We start from the raw sequence: 23,345 nt of genomic DNA, 5'->3' as shown, positions 1-23,345 counted from the left end.
AAATGTTGAAAATTAAAAATAATTTTTTGCACCATTAAAAATAAAAATATAACAATTCAGCAACCAACATTTTTTTTAAATACTGGCAGGATGAACTAAAAAAAATCTACTGTCATTTCCCATCCACTAAATTTTTATTCAAAAAACTAAAATAACTTGATTTCTTTTTTTCCACAGAATGTAAAGCATATACAGAAAAAGTGAAACCAACATTTTTTTCCTTTTTAACTCGAGAGTCATCAAAAAAAAAATCAGCTCAAAATCACCTAAATCGCAGAAGTTATTCATGATTTTCTATCATAGGAAAAATAGCATTGGACACAAATTAAGACGATTAGCCTTAACAACAGTAAATTCGTTCAATGAAATAAGTTGGCTTTATGCTTCGTAGAAGCTGCCATCTATAATTGGTTTTTTAAATATAAATACTTTTCAATATTCAGTAACAAAGTCAGATTACAAATCATGGGTTGAAACAAAGAAATTATGTCCATATTTTTGAGTTTGAATTCTCGACGCAATAGGAATTAAAAAGAGAATATATTTTGTATATGCCCAGTATTTAAATAAAACTTCGATCTAACAAAAAACTTGTAGCATTCAATTCAAATAACCGATGCTATACATTCTCAATTTAACTAACCTATTGTTCATAAGGTAATTTCTTTGCTTCGGGCCATTTGCTTGTTTTCTTTAATTATATTAATAAAACTATCTTTTTTTTTCTCTCTCTCTCTCTCTCTCTCTCTCTCTCTCTCTCTCTCTATAAGAAAAAAAAAATGTTGGCTGCCAAAGTAAACGTTCCAAAATACGTGTTCCAAAAAAAAACGCATAGTTCATTCTTTGTTTTGTTGATAGATAATTTCATCTATCATCCGTTGATACGTCATTCCTAGGGTTAAAGAGCGAAGGCTGAGAAAGATGCAGTCCACTCATATTTAAATTGACTTTATTGGTCAAGTTAAAAAATTTGTATTATAAATTGACTTTCAAAGTTTGACAAGAAATCCTTTCTCACTTTCTGTGTAAAATTTGCCATAGATATTTCCCCTGAATCTCCTTACCATGGTTATTATTCCCACGGAAAGTCTTCATACCGCCCAAAGACACCCTTCCCACAAAAATACCCCTTCCCATAATAAAATTTTGTATACTCTGCGATAAGAAATACTATATGTGAATGATGAGGAAACTGCGTAACTTGAAGTTCCCTCTCCCGGGACTATAAGGGATCAAATCATCCCCAAAGATGAAGTTAATGGATTTTTCTACTATTTGAACCCAACTAATATCGCCAAATTTTGATCTGTTATTATATGGGTAAAAAGAGGCGTGTACCAGGAGCTAGCCGTGCTACAATCTTTTTGGTTACTCTCAAACATAACAATTTGTGATTCCCGATCATGCCAGCCCTCTTCTGCTCTTCTAGGTTGGGTTTGATGCGATTATGCCTGGGGAAAAAAAATATATAAGCCAGTATCTCTTCTAGCAAAAAGTATAAAATACTATATTTTACATTGAAATAGAAGTTTGAAACTTCTATAGTTGGTCTCTCTAATATGCTAAATATTAAAGTACTGGACATTTCAAAGGTGTTGCCTCCTTTGTCAAAAATCAGGTGAATCGCCTCACACCCGTAGCTTTTGACGAATAAATTTCATTTTTAAATTTCCATTGCTATTGGGCTGAGTCACTCTTTCTTGATAATGGATTACATAAATTTTGGAGATGAATATTCAACCGAACCACAAATGTTTCCTGAAACTTAAATGCTCTATATAAGCTTTAGATAGTTTTAAACTGATTGTATATCTCAAAATACCCTCGATAACAGTTTGGACCTATTTGTTTTAAATTTTAATCCAAATTTTTTTTTGTGGGAGAAAAAAGTGCAAAAAATGACAAAATTGATATGACGTTTTGTTATTTAAAAATGACTAAATCTTAAGATTTTGCTGGAATGAGCTCTATCTTGATATCCTAAAACAAATATTACCATTATGATCACTCGAAGAAAAAGCTAAAAAACGGTTTCATATCTTTAAGCATCTTTGTTGAGAAGAATAAACAATTTATATCGTAAGTGTGCATTATATTCAAGGCCTTTTCTAACAAACCAATTGCTTATCAACAAAATACGATTTGAAATACTAAAACATTTTACTAGTCCCTTGTTTTCCAAAGTTATCTGATCAAAATTTTGAGAGAGCCTTTATAATTACTGTGGGGAGTAAAAATAAGCCACGGGGAGACGCCTGTAAGCTATGAAATTTGTTCATTCTGTACGCATTGTATTTTTTATAGGAAAGTATACAGACACTTTTTGAGAGGGGGGAATTTTGTGCCTAGGGTGGGTTTCTTGGTGGAATTTTTAATGGAGAGGGAGATTTCTGGGGGAGGGGTTTTTCCATGGAAAATTCTACATGGGGCGATCTGAAAGAATTTCTGTTCGAAATTGTTTTTAATTGTCGTACTCTCTTTCCCAAGTCAGATTTTTACTGAAGATGGTTCAGGAAAAATTATCCTGAGGCTATTTTCAGTTTGGATTTCCAGAAAAAACATTTTACGGAAAGAGAGGATTTCCGAAGCGATTGAAGAAATGATTGGAAATTAGTCTTTTTCAAATGATAGCATGCTAAGGAGAATTTTTCAAGCTGAATCGACCACAAGAAAATTTACGGGAGCGAGTTTTTTACTGTCTGGAGGGGGTTGTGCGGGAATTAGTTTACGTGGTAGAAATTTCTACGCATGAGTTTCCTGTGAGAAGGGAATATTTAAGAAGAGTGAACCAAATCTACGGGCATTATTTAAAAAATGATCAGAATAAAAAAAACAGATTTTTTAAATGAAAGTAAAGATCATTAAAACTCCAATGAACAGAATTTACTTTGTATATGAAGGAATACCCCCTCCTCAATACTGTTATTTATGCTGAAGTTTGACTGTTTGTCCCAATTTTTTAAGAACAGCTACATAAACATTGGTCGTTTGAATAGAAAAGGAAGCATTTCGTAAAGTCCTTAAGGCTTTAGCGTAAAGAGCAAGGCATTAAGGAGGGAAGCACCTCCTTCATAAGCAATTTCTGTTTGTTTTGAATTTTAATTTTGCTCCTTACTTTCCAAAAAAAACTTCTTCAGTTAATATCCGTTACAATTATTGTTTTGTAGGAGTAAAAAGTGCAAAAAATTACCAATTTGTTATTTAAAAATGACTAAATCTTAAGATTTTGATGGAATGAACTCCATCTTGACATTCTAAAAGAAATATATTTTACCGTTATGATCACTTAAAGAAACGCGTAAAAAACGGTTGCATATCCCTAAGTATATTTGCAGGGAAGAATATACAATCTGTATCTTAACTACGTATTATATTTAAGGCCTTTCAGACACCTTTAAGCTATGAAATTTGTAAAATCTACGTATATCATTTGTTTTTGGGAAGCATAGACACTTTCGGAGCGGGAGATTTTGTGATTGGGGTGAGTTTCTGTCGTAGAGTTCTTCATGGAGAGTGAAATTTCTGGGGGAAAATTTTGTAGGAATTTCTACCTGGGGCGATTTGAAAGAATTAAAAAATACGATTTTTAACTATACGTAAAGATCATTAAAACAAATGAACAGAATTTATTTTGTATATGAAGGGGCTGCCCCCCTCAATACGTTGCTATGTACGCTAGTTTGACTGTTTGTCACAATTTTTTAAGAACAGCTACTGAAACACGGGTCGCTTAATTAGAAAAAGGAAGTTTTCTTAAAGCACTTAAAAGCTTCAGCGTAAAGAGCAAGGTATTGAGGAGGGGAATAATCCCTTCATAAACAATAATTTCTGTTTGTTTCAAGTTTTAATGGTGTTCCTTACTTTCAGAAAAAAAACTTTCATTTAATATCCATTACAATAATGCTTAGCTTAGTGTTTTTACACTTTAAGCGCCGTTTTTCATGCGTTATCAACATCCACAGGTTTGAATTTTTTCATGAAAAAAATATCTCAAGTGCCATTTGGAGAGCAGAAGGGTATATAATCTCAGAAAATAGTAAATATATCAATGTAATAATAAAGGTAATAAGAATTTTTGCAAAGTAACTATTTTAGATTTCTTTTTATAAGAAATCTTCTTTTGGAATTTTGACACGTCACTACAGACAGAGCATCATATTAGATATGATCTAAATCAAATTTGAAACTCAAATGACTAAATTGTAATTGAAAACATATCTTTCATTTTATGAAACCTGTTTTTAAGTCTCCTAGAGGGTTTCTAAATTATTTCTGGCCTGTATTATTATAATTACATAAGTCATTTCATAAATTAGGTGTCCTATACTTGGTTGTATATTTTGCTTCGTTTATTATTTCCATATTTTATCTTTTTTTTTAATCAAAAACTACAGAGTAGGGTTGGATTTCAAGTGAAAATTAATTTTTTAGCCGAAGTATGACCCTCGAGGTTTTACGATTATTTCTTAAATGTCCGTAAGTGTAGATATTATAGGGCTATAAATCTTTCATTTTCTTTAAGGCTACCAAATGTTTGCAGCTACAACGAATCCAGGGACCAAAGATAACTAGGAAGTATTCTCTGTACCAGATCAGAAAATTTAATTTGAGAGTGGAAGAAGAAAAGACCGTGTATCTTATAAAATAGTCTCTTGTTTCTAATAAAGTTTATCGATTCAATGCTTCCTTTAATTTTTTTTTCAATGCCAACGAGTACTAGATAGGTATGAGACAAAGGCTAGGCAAAGTAGAGTTGAATGAATAGAGTGAAAGGATATGAGGATAAAACAATAATTCCAGATAGAATAGAATTGCCCCTTTTCAAGAAGTATGGCCATTTAAATCCGTTTCAATAAGAGTCCCACTAGATATAAAACAAGCAAAAATCAAAAATTTCCTATTTGAACGAAAACCATCTACAAAATTTAACTAAATTTTCTGTACAATCTCCTCCAAAAATATAATTTATACATAAATGAACAAATATATTTCTAAATAAAATATCTACTTTTATTTTTGTAGATCCTACACCTCAGAAGAAGGCATTTATAAATCCAAATTTAAAAAGACATCCTTTTTCTAGACATTAATTTATCTCTCAACTGCCATCTTTTGATCAAAGTACTTATTGTACCACTGAATTCCAGCAGACCCATAATTATTAAGTGAAAATACATTTGCCACTGGGGTTTCAAATTAGCTTATGGAACAAAAACCAGTTTTTTGACGTAGCGCCTAAGCGTACCACTTTTCGAAAGGGTTCTTTTTGGTTTAGAACCGGCATGTCATCACCTTCCTATTAACCTATGAAGCAAAACAAGTTTTGTGACGTCAGGTCTTAAACGTGCCCGGATTCTATATTCGTATCTTTTATAGTCAAGTTGCCATGGCCGCGAGAAACCTGTTTTGAACATGCCATGAACGGCTTGGCCTGTTTTCGAGACACCCCCACAAGTAAGCACTAAGCATGAATGCAAAGTACAAGACCAACCTAATAACATATTTAAAAGCAAGAAAACTCTTAAGCGGCCTGCAGAAAATAAAATAATAATTTATAAAGCTTGCATTAGTCTTTCATGGGCTTTTAAATCAATAAATTTTACACGGTGATTTTAAATTTCTAAAGAAAACAAGAAAACTTCTTTTTCAGTAAAGCGCTAATTTTTCAGAGTTTGTTTGAAACATTTACTTCACAAATATTTTGCATAAGCCTCTAAGTAGTAACTTTGATCGTCTAAACTTTCAACTCTGCTTTTTACTTTCATCAGAAAAGCTATTTTCTTAAACATAATTTCTTATGGTTTGTACGTTTTAAAAATATTGTCACTAACCATATAAAAGATTTTGAAAACTAATGAAAATAACATAAGTGCTTGCGGCTTTGCTAATTGAGGATCTACACTTACCTATAACCACTCAACTTGACAAAATGACAAGAAATATAAATGAGAATTGTCAGCATTTACAAAAATTGGCAGCCAGGTTACTTATTCATGATCATTTCACTTCAATTAAACCATGTCAAAAGAACTCAAAAGCAACACCAAAAAGTTCGAGGAGATTTACAAGCAAGTAAGTTTACCAACATTGCTAACCATCACTAAGAAGGGAAACTCTTCCATATGAGGTTTTAAGAGAAATTGTTCCTGCTGCAGGATTTGTGAGGGAATCCTAAACCTTAGGAAATAATTGATGCTTGGCAAATAGCTCCCCACAAAAGTTAAGTAGAACTTCGCAAAGAAGACTAGACTAGAAACTTTCAAGAAAGAGCCAACTGCAGTTTGTAAAGAGTTTATGCCCTTGGCAAACAAATTACTAAACTAAGAAAATGCACAGACTTACTTTTCTAAATTATACTCTAAAACTTTCAATAATAGCAAATATCTCCTCTTCTGTAGTAAAAAAACTTTGGGCAAACAAATAAGTATAAAGAAAATAATGAAAGTTAATTATAACCGTCAAGAAAAAAAAATCCAAAACAAGTGCTGAAAGTCATAAAAGAAAAAAAGACTACCCCATTGCCAGCTCTTGGAAATGACGCTCAAATCTTATCTAAACAAAACTGGGAAAGAAGCGATGTTTTAATTCCCCGAAGAAGATATCCAACCTAATCAACATGTTATCATATTTATACAACAGATACTTGAAAATCATCCTGTAGGGTCTTTTAACAGCATTGGTTCTGGCTGTAGTCAATACAATTACATCTCTAGGTTTGCAGGATAATTTTGTTATACGGACATACGGGAGAAAATTTTATCTTCAACAGGTCTAACTGTTAAGATTGTGCTACCTTTTAGAAAAACTGATTTTTGAACAGGGGAATATACCCGAACAATTTAAACAATTCAAACACTATTTTCGAGATGGATCAAAATTCATGAAGACACTACGACATGCAGTAGTATAAAAAAAAATAAAAATTGCAATAGATTAGTGCCCTACATAAATTGAGTTAAAATAAAACTAAAGCATGCAGTGAATGAACATCATTTTGGGGGTACAACGAACATCGTTGTTTTCATATTGCTGAAAACAACGTCCGTGACTGTACCGTTGGCTCTCAATCAGCAGACCACCTGTATGAAGAATACACGGATACCATTAAACTAATGCAGGTATTAAGTTTGACAAATATGTGCGAAATATGTAGTTTAGAATTAAGAATGTAGTTAAACATCTGACTCATTGAATTACAAGCTTATACCTTACCCTCCCCTCAATAAAGTTCAAAAAACTACAGAGCATTGAGTAACCAAGTCGTCGATTCTCTTACATCTTAAGCCTATGAATTGTTATAATTCACTATAAATAGTGTCTTAAGTGATTTTTCATGACAATAATATCAATTTATGTTTCCAATAAAATCATACAAAAAGAGAAAGAAGAAGAAAGCACAGAAGAAGGAGAGTGGTGTTTCTTTGGAAAATATGGATATTGTTTTGGAGGAGTCTCAAAGGGCAAAGTAACGCCCTCCCCTTCTTCAGTCTACGCATCTATGTCCCTCTCCAGCCTGTTTTTAGTTCTCCAGGACGCTTTTTTAAGCATATATGTTTTTTTTCTTTTCTTGTCTATAAACACAGTAAATAGACAGAAATTGCATCAAATGAATTAACATTATCTTGAATTTAAAATCAGGGGATTAATTTGGTTTGGATAATGCCAGTATTAAAAAATATTTTTGAAATTTTTGTCCTTAAGAAAATTAAAATTAATCAGATTAAAAAAAAACTAACTACCTCAGTGACTACTTCAAAAGAACTGAATTTCAATAAAAATAACGAAAAAAAAACTGAAAAAGAGATCTTACCAAAAACGATCATGTCTCTATGGTCTTCATCCTCGTCAAGATAAGTTGAAACCTTGCAATTATATTTGCCAGAAAGCTCCGTTGTTGGTCGGAAAAGTAGTATTGCTCGATGCATCTTTAACGGATTCTATAGTAGGACAGGACATATTGAAGTTTTCACTTACGAGTAATTAAAATGTGTAGCAGTTACAATAGCTTAGATGGCTAAGACACATAAAACGTAAAAAAAATTTGTTTCCCGAAAATAGACTTTGTAGAACGTGTAAACGTTTCTCCCCTTAAAGTGTATCCCAAAAGAAATCTAAAGACAATTTATCATGGGTCAATATGCCTTATCTTTTTGGTCTGGCTTGACACCACAGGACTTGCAAAGAAGAGACCCCAAAACCACATTCGAAGATGAATAGGACCAGACTCAAATTAAGATAATATTTTTTCAATGATTCAGATTATTTGGGTGAATATTTTAATGCAGGAAACCATTATTTCTACTGCTGACAATTAATTAATTTATCAAACCGTCCTTAGGCCAACACAACCGTCCACGCTGCACCTTCCTCTTAATATATTAAGAGCTTTATTCTTTGCCCTTGCCAATGGAGTTAATTTATGTTCTTTTCTATGACCTCTCCTAGCCCCATTTAATGCGCCCTGCTTTGCTTTTGATTCCAGGTAATCAACCAAAAAGCAGGATTGTTTGTAAGCTATCATCCTTCTGCTATAAATTAGTATAGCCATCTTAACCTTTCCTTAACTATGTCCCTAGAAACTTTGATATAGCCTTATTTTCCGAAAAGCTGTTGTTTGATATATGATAATTGAAACAATCACAAAAAAAAAAATACCATATGACCTGAAATATTCTTGGGTTCCCTTAGTCCAAGGAAGTAAGGATAACAATTTCAGGCAGCCCGGAAAAATGTTTGGTGGTCGGTCCGAGAGACCTTTTATTGGAAGAAACGGCATGGTGCGAATTTTTTTTTTTTTTTTGCCGTAAGTTTCAAACTAATTTGGGACGAGTTCCTTGGCCTGTTTCAGGGTCCCTCCTGGAAATATATAGTTTATTTGCCCAGTTTGAATCCTCCACGTTCTCATCCATAGATATTAACTATAACTACCGTAGTTTTTACTGTCCCACTCACAGACCCAACACTATCTTTCTATTCTTCGAAATTTGCAAATATATATTATCTTCATTTAGTTTCGTTCAGTCTTCATTTAGTCTTCGGAGTGAAAACTCCTATTCGGATTCATTGGATTTTAACTTCATGTGAAATTGAATTAATTCAGTGACAATAGCCAATTAACGCCCGAAGGGTAAGCTATATGTCGTGTGAAGACCTGCTTAGTGAGGAGATATAATAATTGTAATATCCGGCTTGGATACGGACTTAGACTCTGGATTGAACAAAAAATTGCCTGTGTTAATTAGGGTGAGAGGGATAAGGGATGGGTGAATGTAAGAAAAACCGAATGACCTTCCTGTAATGAAGTTCTCCTATTAAAGAGCATCACGCATGCAAGAGCAGGCTAAATTCTCATATTACGACTTCTTCTCCTACCCCCTTTCCTGCTCAAAGGTGTCCAGATTTTCATTACGTCTTAGCTGAACTGCCAAAAGCATGATTTTTGTCAGCTTGCCATCTTTCGTCAGTCAAACTTGACCCAATCCTCTTAACTTCTATTTTATGATTAGAATTTTAAAAAAAACAAATTTTTTCCAATTGAAAGTAAGGAGCAACATTAAAACGTTAAGGAGCAACGTTAAAACGTAAAATGAACAGAAATTGTTCTGTATGTAAGGGGGGTTGCCCCTTCCTCAGCCCTTGTTCCTTACACTGAAGTTTGACTTTTTGTTACACTCCTTCAAGAAAGACAGCGTAAAGTGTGTGTTTTGTTTATATTTAATTTCTGATCGTTTTTCAAATAAAACAGCAAAATCTACCTCATCTCTCAATTGAAGATTCCTCTCCCACAAAAATTCCTCCGTGGAAAGTTTCTTTGGTATAGAATCTTCCCTCCGTAAAGTTCCATCCGGATAATTCCATCCTCACTGAAAATTCCCCCAGAAAATTTCCAGAGGACAATTCCGCCTGGAAAATTGTCCTTATCCTACTTACGTTTAGAAAAACATGTTTTTAATTTAAATTCTGATCGTTTTTGAAATGCTGCCAGAGATCCTCATCTGTGAAAAATTAATCCTGGAATCCCCCCCACCAGTTGAAAATCTCTGAAAAATCTCCTCCCATCGAGAAAATCCTTTAGACAATTCTAACCCAGCTGGAAATATCTTCGCGGTAATTTCACTGGAACATCTCAACATGTAAAATTTAGTCGCCAAGGAGAAAGTAAGACAGATAAGGAGAATTTCTTGCAGGAAATCTGGCTAATTCCCTCCAAGTAGGATAAATTCTTTATTCATCCCAATAATAACTACTATATGTAAATGATGGGCAAGTTTCATACCTTAAAGCCTTTTCCCCAGAAGCTATGGGGGATCATGTCGTCCCCAGAAACATAGCTATTGGATCTTTCAACTATACTGAATAAAAAAGGCTATCTCAAAATTGTGATTGAACGACTTAGGGGAAAACGGGTGTATGAGGGAGCCTAGTTGCCCTCACTAGAACATTTGATTTCAATTTGCTTGAGCTTTCTCCCGATCTTCTAGGATCTTTGGCTCAATAAGATCACCCCAGGAGAAAAAAGTGCATTCGTGATCTTTCTTCTGGCAAAAAATTAAAAATTTCACATTTTCGTAGATGAAAACTTGAAACCTCTACAATATGGTGCACAGATCCAATAAATAAGATGGTACTATTTCATTGTGATTCATTAACTTTATAGAGGTATTTAGCCCTTTTTCGAAAATGACGCACATTTTTCGAGTTTTAGCCTCTAAACCAGATTTACCAGTGCGAATAAAGAAGCTATTGCTTAATTTTATCGTTTGTTCATCGTTTGCTCTCCCTTTTTTCTTCTCTATTGCTCCGCTTTTCTCCTTATTTTTGTATGAGCGTACAAAAATAAATTATTGTTATTATTACCACTTTTATAGTCCTAGAAAGTCAGATCAAACCACATTTCGTTACATATTCTTGTCTGATATGCGGTCATTCAAACGTGTACCCAAAACAACCCTTAAATTATTCGTCTGGGAGACATCTAGTTATGTCTTTCTCAACCTTTCGAAATGCCCACATTCCAAAACCATATTTGACAATTATTGTTACCCTTACTTCTAATATTCTAAATTCAATATTAAGACTGTTTTTTTCTATTCTTACAAACTCTTTTAAACTGCCGAACAACGCTCTGCACTTTGGCTATTCCACATTTTACATCTTCATTGATCCCACCTTCTTTACTAATAATGCTACTTAGGTAACTAAAGCCATCCACTCCGTCAATTTTCCTGGTGTGATCAATTGTGTCTCCGTTCACATTTTTCTGATTTAAGCGTAGGTACAATAGAATTTCAGAAAGGCATTTAATATTTTTTTTTTCTATTGAGTTCTAAAATGTCAACTAGAAATTTTTTTTTATGAATGACAAGTATGAATTTACTAGCTAAAATGTTATTATTGCATTGATAACCTTTTCTAAACAACAGCCCAGAAACTGAATGTATTCAACATTAATAGCTATTCGACAGCCCAGAAACTGACATGCGGAGAGATCACCTCTGTATTTACATACTTTTTAGCAAGGGTGAAAATGAACTGAAGCTATGTAGGATTTGTAGAGTTGAGTGGCTAAAACACATAAAACAGGTCAGAACATAGGTTAAGTAGTACCCTTTGTATTGATTTTAGGGGCACAGCCCAGAGACTGATTTGATCGGTAATTGTTGGCTAGCAGTAATTGCTTGTTTCTTTATTTTGAAATATAAAGTCCTTTACTGCTTGCGAGTTACGTCTCGTCAGACTTTTTTTTAAACAAAATAAACAGTAATTTCAAAAGTCAAAACGGCCAGAATTTATCTTACGGGTAAGGGGAGGTTCTACCACCCCCCAAGTCCCAAATATTCACATTGGAACTTGGTATATCATTTATACATACGGGGTATATATATATACACTCAATAAAGCCTGCACTAAACTTTAGAATAAACAAAAAGAGAATCCTCCCTCATAAAAAGGACAGTTTTGTTTAATTGAACTTTAGTGACAGTTTTTACTTTCATTAAAAAACTTACAAGTTTATATTATCATTTCATGTAATGTTACTCATGGAACCGTGTCACTAAAAACTTAGTGTTCGATATGCTACTAGTTACCATTTTACCTAGTTTTCCCACTAGAACTGTGGATATTAGGCTTCTTTTAAAGGAACCAACCGACGGATGCTCAAAGATAACTTCCCTCGGGAGACCAATTCAAGCGGATGTACAGTGTTTTATAAAGATGTTCTTCAAGTACGTCATACTGGCTCGATAAAAGACAGTACTATTCGAGATGCCTCGTCAGAAGGAGGGTGGTGAATGTACCTGTAGAATATAACCATCAACGACACATCAAGTCCCGCATTTAAAGGTTGTAGCGATATCTAATTTATTTTACAACTCTTCCTTGTGGCCTTATTTGGATCCTCTGGAGTTATACCGCTGGGGTTTAGGAGCCCTGCAAAAAAAGAGAATCTATATTTGGTAATAAAACTCACACAAGACATATTGAGAGGTAGGATTTAATTGGATAGGACCAGGTTCTTAACGGAGAGTCACAGCAGTTTTTTCAAGCAGAAGAATCGAAGACAATCAAGATTTGCACCCTAAGACATGTTTGGGGCAAAACATATTCCCAAAGACAAAATTTGTCAAGTCTTTTAATAGTATCAGCTTTGAAGACAAAGTCGAGTCATCAACACCACACCTTCGAGTCTGGGCAGGAAGGCGTTTACAACGTTCTTATGTCATGGATATCTGCATGGATTTTGGTATCGTCAGCTAAGTAGTGCACAGAGAGAGAAAGTAACCTCTCAAACCAACAACAACAATAGTTTAATGGCCACTCCAAAAACTAAAATACACATGCGAGGGGATAAAAAAAATACAAAAATATTAAAAAAACAAAACATATATTTGATTTTACTTTCATATATTTGTCTGGTATACCATACAAGGATAAGACCTTCATTAAAGCTCTCCTTTCAACGTAATCAAACGCTTGTTCATAATCTATAAAACTGGGGACCAAAGGTATAACTTTGTCTACAGCATCTCTCAGTCTAAAAAGTATCATATTGCTAAGCAATTTGCTACCTACAGAGACCAGACTAATGCCTACAAGAGACTAGACAAAAGAAAATATTTTGCATATCTTCCGCAAGCTTTCAAACCGTCGATGTTTAACAGCTATTCTTGACCCTTGTAATTATGTTCGTAGTATCCTTGTTGTCTCACTTCATTTCATTTTTTTTGTTAACGTTATCAGCCACTACTAACAAGTCCTTGACTTTCTAAAGTGGCTGATGTGATTCTCTTGTATATTGATGATACGTATAGTAAAAATTTCTCTCTCTCTCTCTCTCTCTCTCATGGTTGTAGCATCTAATGAAATCTAGTAAAGAAAAAAATCTTGCCCACAATAACTGAAACTTTAAAACGTGCTTTGAATAAAACTGTCAGGTGAGCAAAATTTTCCATTTGGATGTGATTCATGAATGGTAACTATTATTCCGATCAATTATTAGTTCTAAAACTTAGCTTCGTATGCTTCCAAACTTTTTTGTAATGAAAGTTACGTCGATGGTAGGGATTGTGTTGTAAACTGGCTGTTAGTTGTTTTGTTTTTTTAATATTTTTGTATTTTTTTTATCCCCTCGCATGTGTATTTTACTTTTTGGAGTGACCATTAAACTATAGTTGTTGTTGGTTTGAGAGGTTACTTTCTCTCTCTGTGCACTAATTAGCTAACGATACCAAAATCCATCACATAAGAACGTTGTAAACGCCTTCCTGCCCAGACTCGAAGGTGTGGTGTCGAAGTCACGACTATATCTTCAAAGCTGATACTATTAAAAGACTTGACAAATTTTGTCTTTGGGAATATTTTTTGCCCCAAACCTGTCTTAGGGTGCAAATCTTGATTGTCTTCGATTCTTCTGCTTGAAAAAACTCCTGTGACTCTCCGTTAAGAACCTGGTCCTATCCAGTTAAATCCTACCTTTCAATATGTCTTGCGTTAGTTTTATTACCAAATATAGATCCTCTTTTTTTGCAGGGCTCCTAAAACCCCAGCGGTATAACTCCAGAGGATCCAAATAAGGCCACAAGGAAGAGTTGTAAAATAAACTAGATATTGCTACAACTTTTAAGTGCGGGACTTGATGTGTCGTTGATGGTTATATTCTACAGGTACATTCACCACCCTCCTTCTGACGAGGCATCTCGAATAGTACTGTCTTTTATCGAGCCAGTATGACGTACTCAAAGAACATCTTTATAAAACACTGTACATCCGCTTGAATTGGTCTCCCGAGGGAAGTTATCTTTGAGCATCCTTCGGTTGGTTCCTTTAAAAGAAGCCTAATATCCACAGTTCTAGGGGGAAAACTAGGTAAAATGGTAACTAGTAGCATATCGAACACTAAGTTTTTAGTGACACGGTTCCATGAGTAACATTACATGAAATGATAAAATAAACTTGTAAGTTTTTTGATGAAAGCAAAAACTGTCATTAAAGTTCAATTAAACAAAACTATCCTTTCTTTGAGGGAGGATTCTCTTTTTTCTGGGCTAAATGGCTGAAACTGGTTCCCTGTCTTTTTTCAAAAATGGCAGTACAGAGCCTGGCTGAGTGCGAGCAGGGCACGTCTCCCAAAGCCCATATGTTACTCCTCATTTCCAGTGCCATTCCCACTTCTACAGCATGTGTTGAGAGGTCATTTTTTTCAATGAGAGGTCATTTTATTCGTCCTGAAAGGTGAAGGCTGACTTAATGGGTTGTCACTTTTGAATGTTGATCGAAATATTTCTGTATCAGCGGGCGGAATTCTGAGAAAGTTTACTCTTAGCTCTGGTCATATTGCAGTTTGCTATATAGGGTGGGTTTCCTTATATGTGGGCTTTTGGTTTTTGTACATCTTACAAAAAGAGCAGGCTTTTTATCTTGTGTTTTAAAGGATTTGGACCGAAGCAAAGTCCCGCGTACGCGCCGGTTTCGAAGAGCCCCAAAAATTAGTAAATTAAAAAAATATTGCAGGAACAGATTTCATATCTCAAGAACGCATGAGCATATTTAGTTTGAAGAATATCTTGGTACTGTATATCTATAACCATTTCCCAGAAAGTCCCTTTCTGAAATATATTTTTGAGCACTTTTTTGCGATAAGTTATTTATTATAATAATAAAAATGAATTAATTTATTACACAACTAAGAAATGCTCCCTTTTCGCAAAACTCCAAAAGAGTTACCCGCCTGCCTGCTGATGTGTGATTAGCCTATGAGTATTTCCATTGAGCTTCCAGAAGAAAAAACAATTAAAATTCAGTCAGTATACTTTAGGAATGGCTATACTTATGAGCAGGTTTTGCTTACTAAGTAGTTATGGGGTAAAACACTAATCGCGATTTACATAGTGTGTCTATTAAATAAATATACTGGTGTCCATTCAATATACTGGATGTTTACTGCAATTAGTATATGTCTGATACACAACTTAAAGACAAAATTGGGAAAAAAATCGTTTATCCCAAAATAAATGACCAAAAGTCATGTAAATTACTCTCTCTACTACTTAATTGTAAATTGGGACTTTCTCTATTTCTCTGTGCTCTCTTCTTTAGATTATATTGGTAGCGTTGGCCTACAATCTGGGGTTCGACCGGTAGAGGATGTGAAGCGTCTCTAACTTTTATAAAGTTTATGTGTAGAGCATAAAAATGCTTATTTACACATATAATACAGTAAATGTGCACACGACGAGGACAGAAACAGAATAAGAACTGACTAAAATAATTTAAAACGTTGGCTTATATTTACTAAAACAAGGAAACAAACATCGAAGCATGTGACAGGAAATTGACCTATTTTAATTTGTCAGGTCCTGCAAATAATCAGATTTTATGATATTAATGTAGTCATCTAGGAAGTGGGAATCTCACAGAGCTTAATTGGGATAAAGAATTTAATTATGTATCTAACCTAATTTCACTACTTTCAAAATTTACAGATTTTACCCCGGGTTTCGAAAATCATTTTTTCCTAAAAACAAATGATTTTCTATCCTCAAACAAAATTACACTTAATAAGAACACAAAATAAAATACTGGTAATTAAACTGAACAACAAGACACAAGAAGATAAGGTCACAATTGACATTTTATTCATTTCACTCTATGTTGTCACGCTCAGTTCGCATAGAAATCGCATAACTACTCCTAATAGAAAAAATTTATACATAGAAAGAATATCTTTAAAAATCACTTGTGTTTGAACATAAGACCTTAAAAAAATGAAAATTTCAAATTTAAAGAAAACAATAATTTTTTTTTCTTTCACCAAAGCTTTGATTCTTCCAAAATTATTCATTATATATCAAAAAGAATTAAATATGCCATTTGAGAAAAGCTGCTACAAAGCCTTCACTTACCATATTTATCTTTCTATATTTTCATCTTAAAGAAAGTGTTTCTTCTGTCTAGTTAATCAGCAAAAAATCTATCTATCTATTATATTCCCAACACCATTTACCGAAATACCGTATCCTTCCCCTACTAATCTCTATATTAGGCCCACTGTACTTATCTCTATAGTAATAATTTTCACGATACTCTTGAACTTTAGTGCTCATTCTTTTAAACATAAAAATACGGCTCACTCTGTCTATTGTTTTCTCCATAGACATGTGACCACCAATGAGCAAGTGATCATGAGCCAATTTTACTGCTAAGTCTACTAGAACACTTTGGCAAGACTAATTTAGCTGTTTTAGGAATCCTTTTGCCCTTGTCAACGCCTCCTAGCGGATAACAATAAAGGACACCATTACTCAGAAACAGGCCGTCAAAACACTTAACAGCCAAGACGCAAAACCGCTATCTACTCTTTTCTCTCCAGGTACGGAACTCTTTCCCGACCTGTCGGCATATATCCCATGTGTGGAACTCCTTTCAACCATGTCAGCCCTAGAATCCCCAGGTACGGAACTCTTTTCCGACCCGTTAGCATATATTCCATGTGTGGAACTCCTTTCCACCATGTCAGCTCTCAACTCCACAGGTACGGAACTCTTTTCCGACCCGTTGGCATATATCCCATGTGTGGAACTCCTTTCCACCATACCAGCACTTAACTCCCCAGGTGCGGAACTCTTTTCCGACCCGTTGGCATATATCCAATGTGTGGAACTCCTTTCCACCAAGTCAGCCCTTTCCAAATATTCCTGGTCCCTCGGTCGACCACAGTCCGCCCCTTCACCAGCCTCATCTCGCTCGACACTGGACCTCTCTAACTCAGTGCCATATAATAAATTCCCGTCTTGTTTTTTTTCCACTAAAATGTCTGTCTAAAATACTAATCTAACCCTACATGCTATACAAAAAAAAATCTACTTTTCTCTTGGTCATGATTTAACGTCAGTCCAGTTCTTACGGAGTCCTTTAATCTGTCCTGTCCAAATTCAGCATCTACGGTTGCTGATAAAATTCCTGTTTTTCTTCAAGAGATGTGTGTTCAATAGGGGATCCATTACTGACCCAATTACTCTTTGATTCATATTACCCTGGTTGCTGTTGCCCTCTATAGGTATATCGTTTATATTAACCCCAGAATATCTCCCATATTCATCCTGGCACTTTCTTTGGCCATTAAATTACCCACAGTTATCAAAAATTTTACTACAGAATTTGGATTATAAATCCCGACTTGAAGAATCAAAATTCAAAGGGGCTTCTAAACATTTACTTTTTATATCATTCAAAAATAACTAAGCAATATCTCTATCAAATTCAGGATCAGAAGGATCTAAAATTGGAATTGCGCTCATAACTAAAAGAAATTGATTAAGTAAAAGCTGTAAAAACAAGGCAAAATTTTTACTAAGCACTCTTAACAGATTTCCAGCTCGCGTGCGAACTTAAAATGCATGACTTACAATCATAAATTCTCCTTCGACGTTCTTCACTTCTCTAAAACGGGATTCTGGAGTGGGAACCTGTAACTGCAACCTAGAATCCCTGACGACGAAAACAGCAACAGCTCTCAACTTCCGAATTCAAACGACGACCAGCACACACCAATAACACGGTCATGCACGAAACGAAGCAGCTCTCAGCGGAAAGTCTCCACGCCACAACCACAGCTGAAAATGGCGAAGTCCACCAAAATTAGAAGGTAAATAAACTCACGACACAACCGCAGACCAAAATCCAGAGGATGGTAAGCTCTATCCTCTCCGGCAAAAACCGCTGCACCACTCTGTAAAATATTCTCCTACTGCTTCTCTTGGTGTCAGAAGTGGGATTTGAACCCACGCCCGCTTTTGCGGACCAGAAACAAAATAAGAACTGATTAAAATAATCTAAAACGTTGGCTTATATTCACTAAAACAAGGAAACGAACATCGAAGCATGTGACAGGAACTGACCTATTTTAATCTCTCAGTTCCTGCTAATATTCAGAATTTATAGTATTAATGTAGTCATCTAGGAAGTGGGAATTTCACAGAACTTAATTATGATTAGGATTTAATTATGTATCTAACGTAATTTCACTACTTTCAAAGTTTACAATCATAATCCTTGGCTTTTCGTTTATCTCCAAATACATGACCAAAAGCTATAATATTCGGCTTTTCGTTTATATCCAAATACATGACCGAAAGCCATATTTTTTGGCAACATATAATCTTTCAACTGTAGAACGTACCCAGCCACCTCAACCTTCCTTTAATAGTTGCCCTTGAAAGCGGTATAGACCACATTTTTCGTAAATTTTTTGTTTCATATGCGATCAGTAAGACGAGTGCCTAAGACTAGACCTATACTTAGACAAATATTCTGGAAAACATTTAAAAATTGTTCATCTGCCTTTCTAAGTACCCACACTTCAGAACCATGATTGACAACTGTTATTATCGTAGCTTCTAATATTCTATTCTTGGTTCAAAGCTGTAAAAACACGCCCTTGGTCTTCCCTATTCTACTTTTATATCTTCACTGTATCCACCATCTTTCTAATAATACTACCCAAATTAGTGAAGCTATCATCCATCTTTTCCTTACCCAACATCCCCTCTTCAACTTTATCTATTCATAGTCTAAGCAACTTGTCTTCTTGAACTTCATTTTCTAAATTATTCTTGCACGCTGAATTCTCAAAGCTTCCGGTAGTTCATTAATTTTGTCGTCATTTTTATCTAGGAAACTCAAATCCTATCGAAAATCTAAGTGTAGGAGAATTATGCCTTCCCATTTGATTCCATGCTCTACTATAGCCTTTGCCGTGTTCCTTGGGACAAAACCCATCAAAATGACCTTTTTAAATGGCATTAGGGACACAATCGTGCTTGATTTATGATTCAGCACCAAAATAATCGAACCTTATTTCCTACTTTAACCGCTGCAGTATTGTTCTCGTGCATAGTACTAACCACATTAACATACTCATCTGGTATACCGTACGAAGATAAGACCTTCACTGAAGCTCTTCTATCGGTGGAGGTATATGTATGTTCATAATCTATGAAACAAAGGACTAAATGAGGTCTAATGACTGTCAGATACTTTTCAATTATTGATCTAAGAGTTACAATTCGGCAGATTTATCCTCTCCCCTTCCTAAAACAAAACTTCTTTACGTAAATCTACCCCATCTCTCAATCTAATAGATATCACCATGTTAAGTAATTTGCTTCCTACGTAAGTCAAGCTAATGCCTCTGTAATTACTAAGCTTGCTCTCATAAGTTTTCTCATAAATCAGCGCTGATAAGATAAGCACTAGGTACATCCGTCTTTAAAAATCCTTAGTAGTTTATCGCTAACTTCAAAGCCATCATATGTCACAAGCTCATTACCACACTCTCAACTCCAGGGGCCTTATTATTTTTTGGTCTTTTTAGAACAGTTAATAGCCCCTCCTCGTAAAGAAATCATCCATCACTTCCAAATTGTCATCTTTTCTTTATTTTCGTTCTATATTCATTTCCTACAACTTTATCATGACTCAGTCTTTCTATCTTAACACTTTCCTTGTCACTAACTTTGGCCCTGTTTCTATTTTTTACGTGAGTCAAATCCAGAGACTGACTAGCTCCTCTCATTTTTTATGGCACTTGGTATTAACCAAGTGACATATAGCGATCGCAAATTCTGTCGGTATGTCGGTCTGTCTGTCTGTCTGTCCCGGTTTTGCTACTTCAGGCACTTCCAGGCAAGCTAGGACGATGAAACTTGGCAGGCGTATCAGGAACCAGACCTTATTAAATTAAAAATAGTCATTTTCCCAATTTGACCATCTGGGGGAGGAGGGAGTGGAGGAACGGTTAATTCCGAAAAAAGAAAAACTGAGGTATTTTTAACTTACGAAGGAGTGATCAGATCTTAATGAAATATGAAGTTTGGACGGATATCGTGTCTCAGAGCTTTTATTTTAAATCCTGACTGAATCCGGTGACATTGGGGGGAATTGAGGGGGGAACCTAAAATCTTGGAAAACGCTTAGAGTGAAGGGATCGGGATGAAACTCGGTGGAAAGAATAATCACAAGTCCTATATAGGTGAATGACATAACTGGACCAGATCCACTCTCTTTGGTGGAGTTGGGGGGGTAATTCAGAAAAATTAGAAAAAATGAGGTATTTGTAACTTACGAACGGGTGATCAGAGCTTAATGAAATTTGATATCTAGAAGGATCTTGTGCTTCAAAACTCACATTTTAAATCCCGACCAGACCCTGTGACATTGACAGGTGTTGGAGGGGGAAGCCGGAGTTCTATGAAAATGGGATATCGATGTATTTTACGAATGGATGATCGGATCTCAATATATCAGATCTTGATATATAGAAGAATCTTATGTCTCAGATGCTCCATTTTCAATTCGATTCGGATCCAGGGATATAGAGGGTTGGAGGGGGGAAACAGAAATCTTGAAAACTGGAAATCTTGGAAAACGCTTAGAGTGGAGATATCGGGATGTAACTTGATGGGAAGAATAAGCACAAGTTATATATGCGAGATTTATATAATTGGTACAGATCCGTTCTCTTTGGGGGAGCTGGGGGTTGTTAATTTGGAAAATCTAGAAAAATTGAGGTATCCAACAGTTCGTGGTAATGAACTGTAGTAAGGAGCGTCCCGGCTCAATAGTAATCATAACTCTAAAAAAGGGAATTTTGATACCAATAGCTACATCAAAAGAATCGTATTTTAATGCTTATTTTAAATATATATAAGTTTCATCAAGTTCAGTTTTACCCATCAAAAGTTACGAGCCTGAGAAAATTCGCATTATGTTAGAAAATAGGAGGAAACACCCCCTAAAAGTAATAGAATATTAACGAAAATCACACCATCAGATTCAGCATATCAGAGAACAAAACTGTAGAAGTTTAGAGCTCCTATCTGCAACAATGTGGAATTTTGTATTTTTTGAAAGAAGGCAGATCACGGATGCGTGTTTATTTGTTTTTTTATGTTTTTTCCCCAGGGGTGATCGTATCGACTCAGTTGTCCTAGAATGTTGCAAGAGAAGTTCTAGTGCCCTTTTTAAGTGACCAAAAAATTGGAGGGCACCTAGGCCCCCTCCCACGCTTATTATTTTCCCAAAGTCAACGGAATCAAAATTCTGAGATAGCCATTTATTTAACGTAGTCAAAAAACCTTATAACCATGTCTTTGAGGACGATTTACTCCCCCACAGTCGCCATGGGAGGGGCTACAAGTTACAAACTTTGACCAGTGCTTACATATAGCAATGGTTATTGGGAAGTGTACAGGCGTTTCCAGCAGAATTTTTTGGTGGAGGGGAGGGATTGAGAAGAGGTTGATACGCTGGGGGAACTTGCCATCAAAGAATTTGTCATGGGGGAAGAAAATTTCCATGAAGGGAGGGCAGGATTTACTAGCACTACTAAAAAAAAACAATGAAAAAATAAATATAAGGAGCAGGAGCAGCATTAAAACTTAAAACGAACCAAAATTATAACCCTATGAGGAGCTCACCTCCTCGCAATACCTGGCTCTTTACGCTAAAGTATATTTTAGTAATTTCAAACATTTTAATCTATGGCTTTTGTGATTCAGGGGTCATTCTTAATGAATTGGGACAAAATTTAAGCTTTAGTGTAAAGAGCGAGATACTGACGAGGGACGAACCCCCTCATATATGTAATAAAAACATGAAAATACAAAAGTTCTTTACGTAAGCTAATTTATAAGTTACGTATATCTTTTACTAATAAAAAGATTCATAAAAAATTCAAAGTTCCAGTTGCCTTTTTAATTAACCAAAAATCGAAAGGCAACTAGGCTTCCTCCCTTGCTCTTTTCTTCTCAAACTCATTCGATCAAAATTATGAGAAAGCCATTTAGCCCAAAAAAAAAAATATACAAATTTCGTTTTAATTATTCCTCTTCGGAGAGCCAAAATGAAAACAAGCATTGATTCAAAAAAGGTTCAGAAATTGAATAAAACAAGAGCTAAGAGCTCATATGGCACTTGTGACGAGGTCGGAAGAGCCAAGAGCCAAGAGCTCATATGGTATGAGCTCTAGCAAAATTCGAATCAATAGATTGCTTTAAAAGGAAAACTCCCTCGCAAGTTAAAAATACCTAAATTTTTCTAATTTTTCCTCTCCTTTCAGCCCCCCAGATGTTCGAATCGGGAGAAAAGACGTTATCGGGTCAATTTGTACAGCTCCCTGACATGCCTACCAATTTTCATCGTCCTAGCACGCCCAGAAGCACCAAACTCACCAAAGCATTGAACCCCACCACCTAACTCCACCAAAGATAGCAGATCCGATCCGGTTATGTCAGTCACCTATCTTGGACTTGTGCTTATTCTGTCCACCCTTTTTCGTCCTGATCTATCCGCTATAAGCGTTTTCGACGATTCCTTCCTCCCCCTAATGACACTGGATCTGGTCGGGATAAAAATAAGAGATCTGAGTTTCGAGGTCCTTCTAAATTTAAAATTTCATTAAGATATGATCACTCTTTCGCAAATTAAAAATACCTTTTTTTCTAATTTTTAGAATTAAACATCCTACCCAGCTCCCCCAAAGAAAGTAGATCCGTTCCGGTTATGTCAATCCCGTATCTAGGACTTTGCTTATTTTTCCCACAAGTTACATCCTGATCCCTCCACTCTAAGCATTTTCCAAGATTTTAGGTTTCCCACCAACTTCCCCTTAACTGGATAAGGCCGAGATTTAAGATTAGAGTTCTGAGACATGATATCCTTCCAAACATCAAATTTCATCAAAATCCGATCACTCCTTCGTAAGTTAAAAATACCTCATTTTTCTAATTTTTCAGGATTAACCCCCCCCCCCCACTCCCCAAAGAGAGCGGATCCGTCCCGGTTAT

The 23,345-nt window shown here is 35.2% G+C and overlaps 1 long non-coding RNA gene across 1 annotated transcript; it reads right to left on the bottom strand.

Annotated features, from left to right (window-relative positions):
* Positions 1-961: 961 nt before the first annotated feature.
* On the bottom strand, positions 962-18,189 carry LOC136028838 (uncharacterized). The gene is made up of 3 exons (XR_010617885.1): positions 17,907-18,189; positions 7,811-7,937; positions 962-1,451 (listed from the first exon to the last, which is right to left on the bottom strand). It is a non-coding gene; the product is annotated as an uncharacterized LOC136028838 (long non-coding RNA).
* Positions 18,190-23,345: the final 5,156 nt, after the last annotated feature.

This window comes from Artemia franciscana, chromosome 7, assembly GCF_032884065.1.
Source record: "Artemia franciscana chromosome 7, ASM3288406v1, whole genome shotgun sequence".
Taxonomy (NCBI): domain Eukaryota; kingdom Metazoa; phylum Arthropoda; class Branchiopoda; order Anostraca; family Artemiidae; genus Artemia; species Artemia franciscana.
The sequence above is the reverse complement of the archived record's forward strand: the minus strand, read 5'-3'. Positions and strand labels throughout refer to the sequence as shown.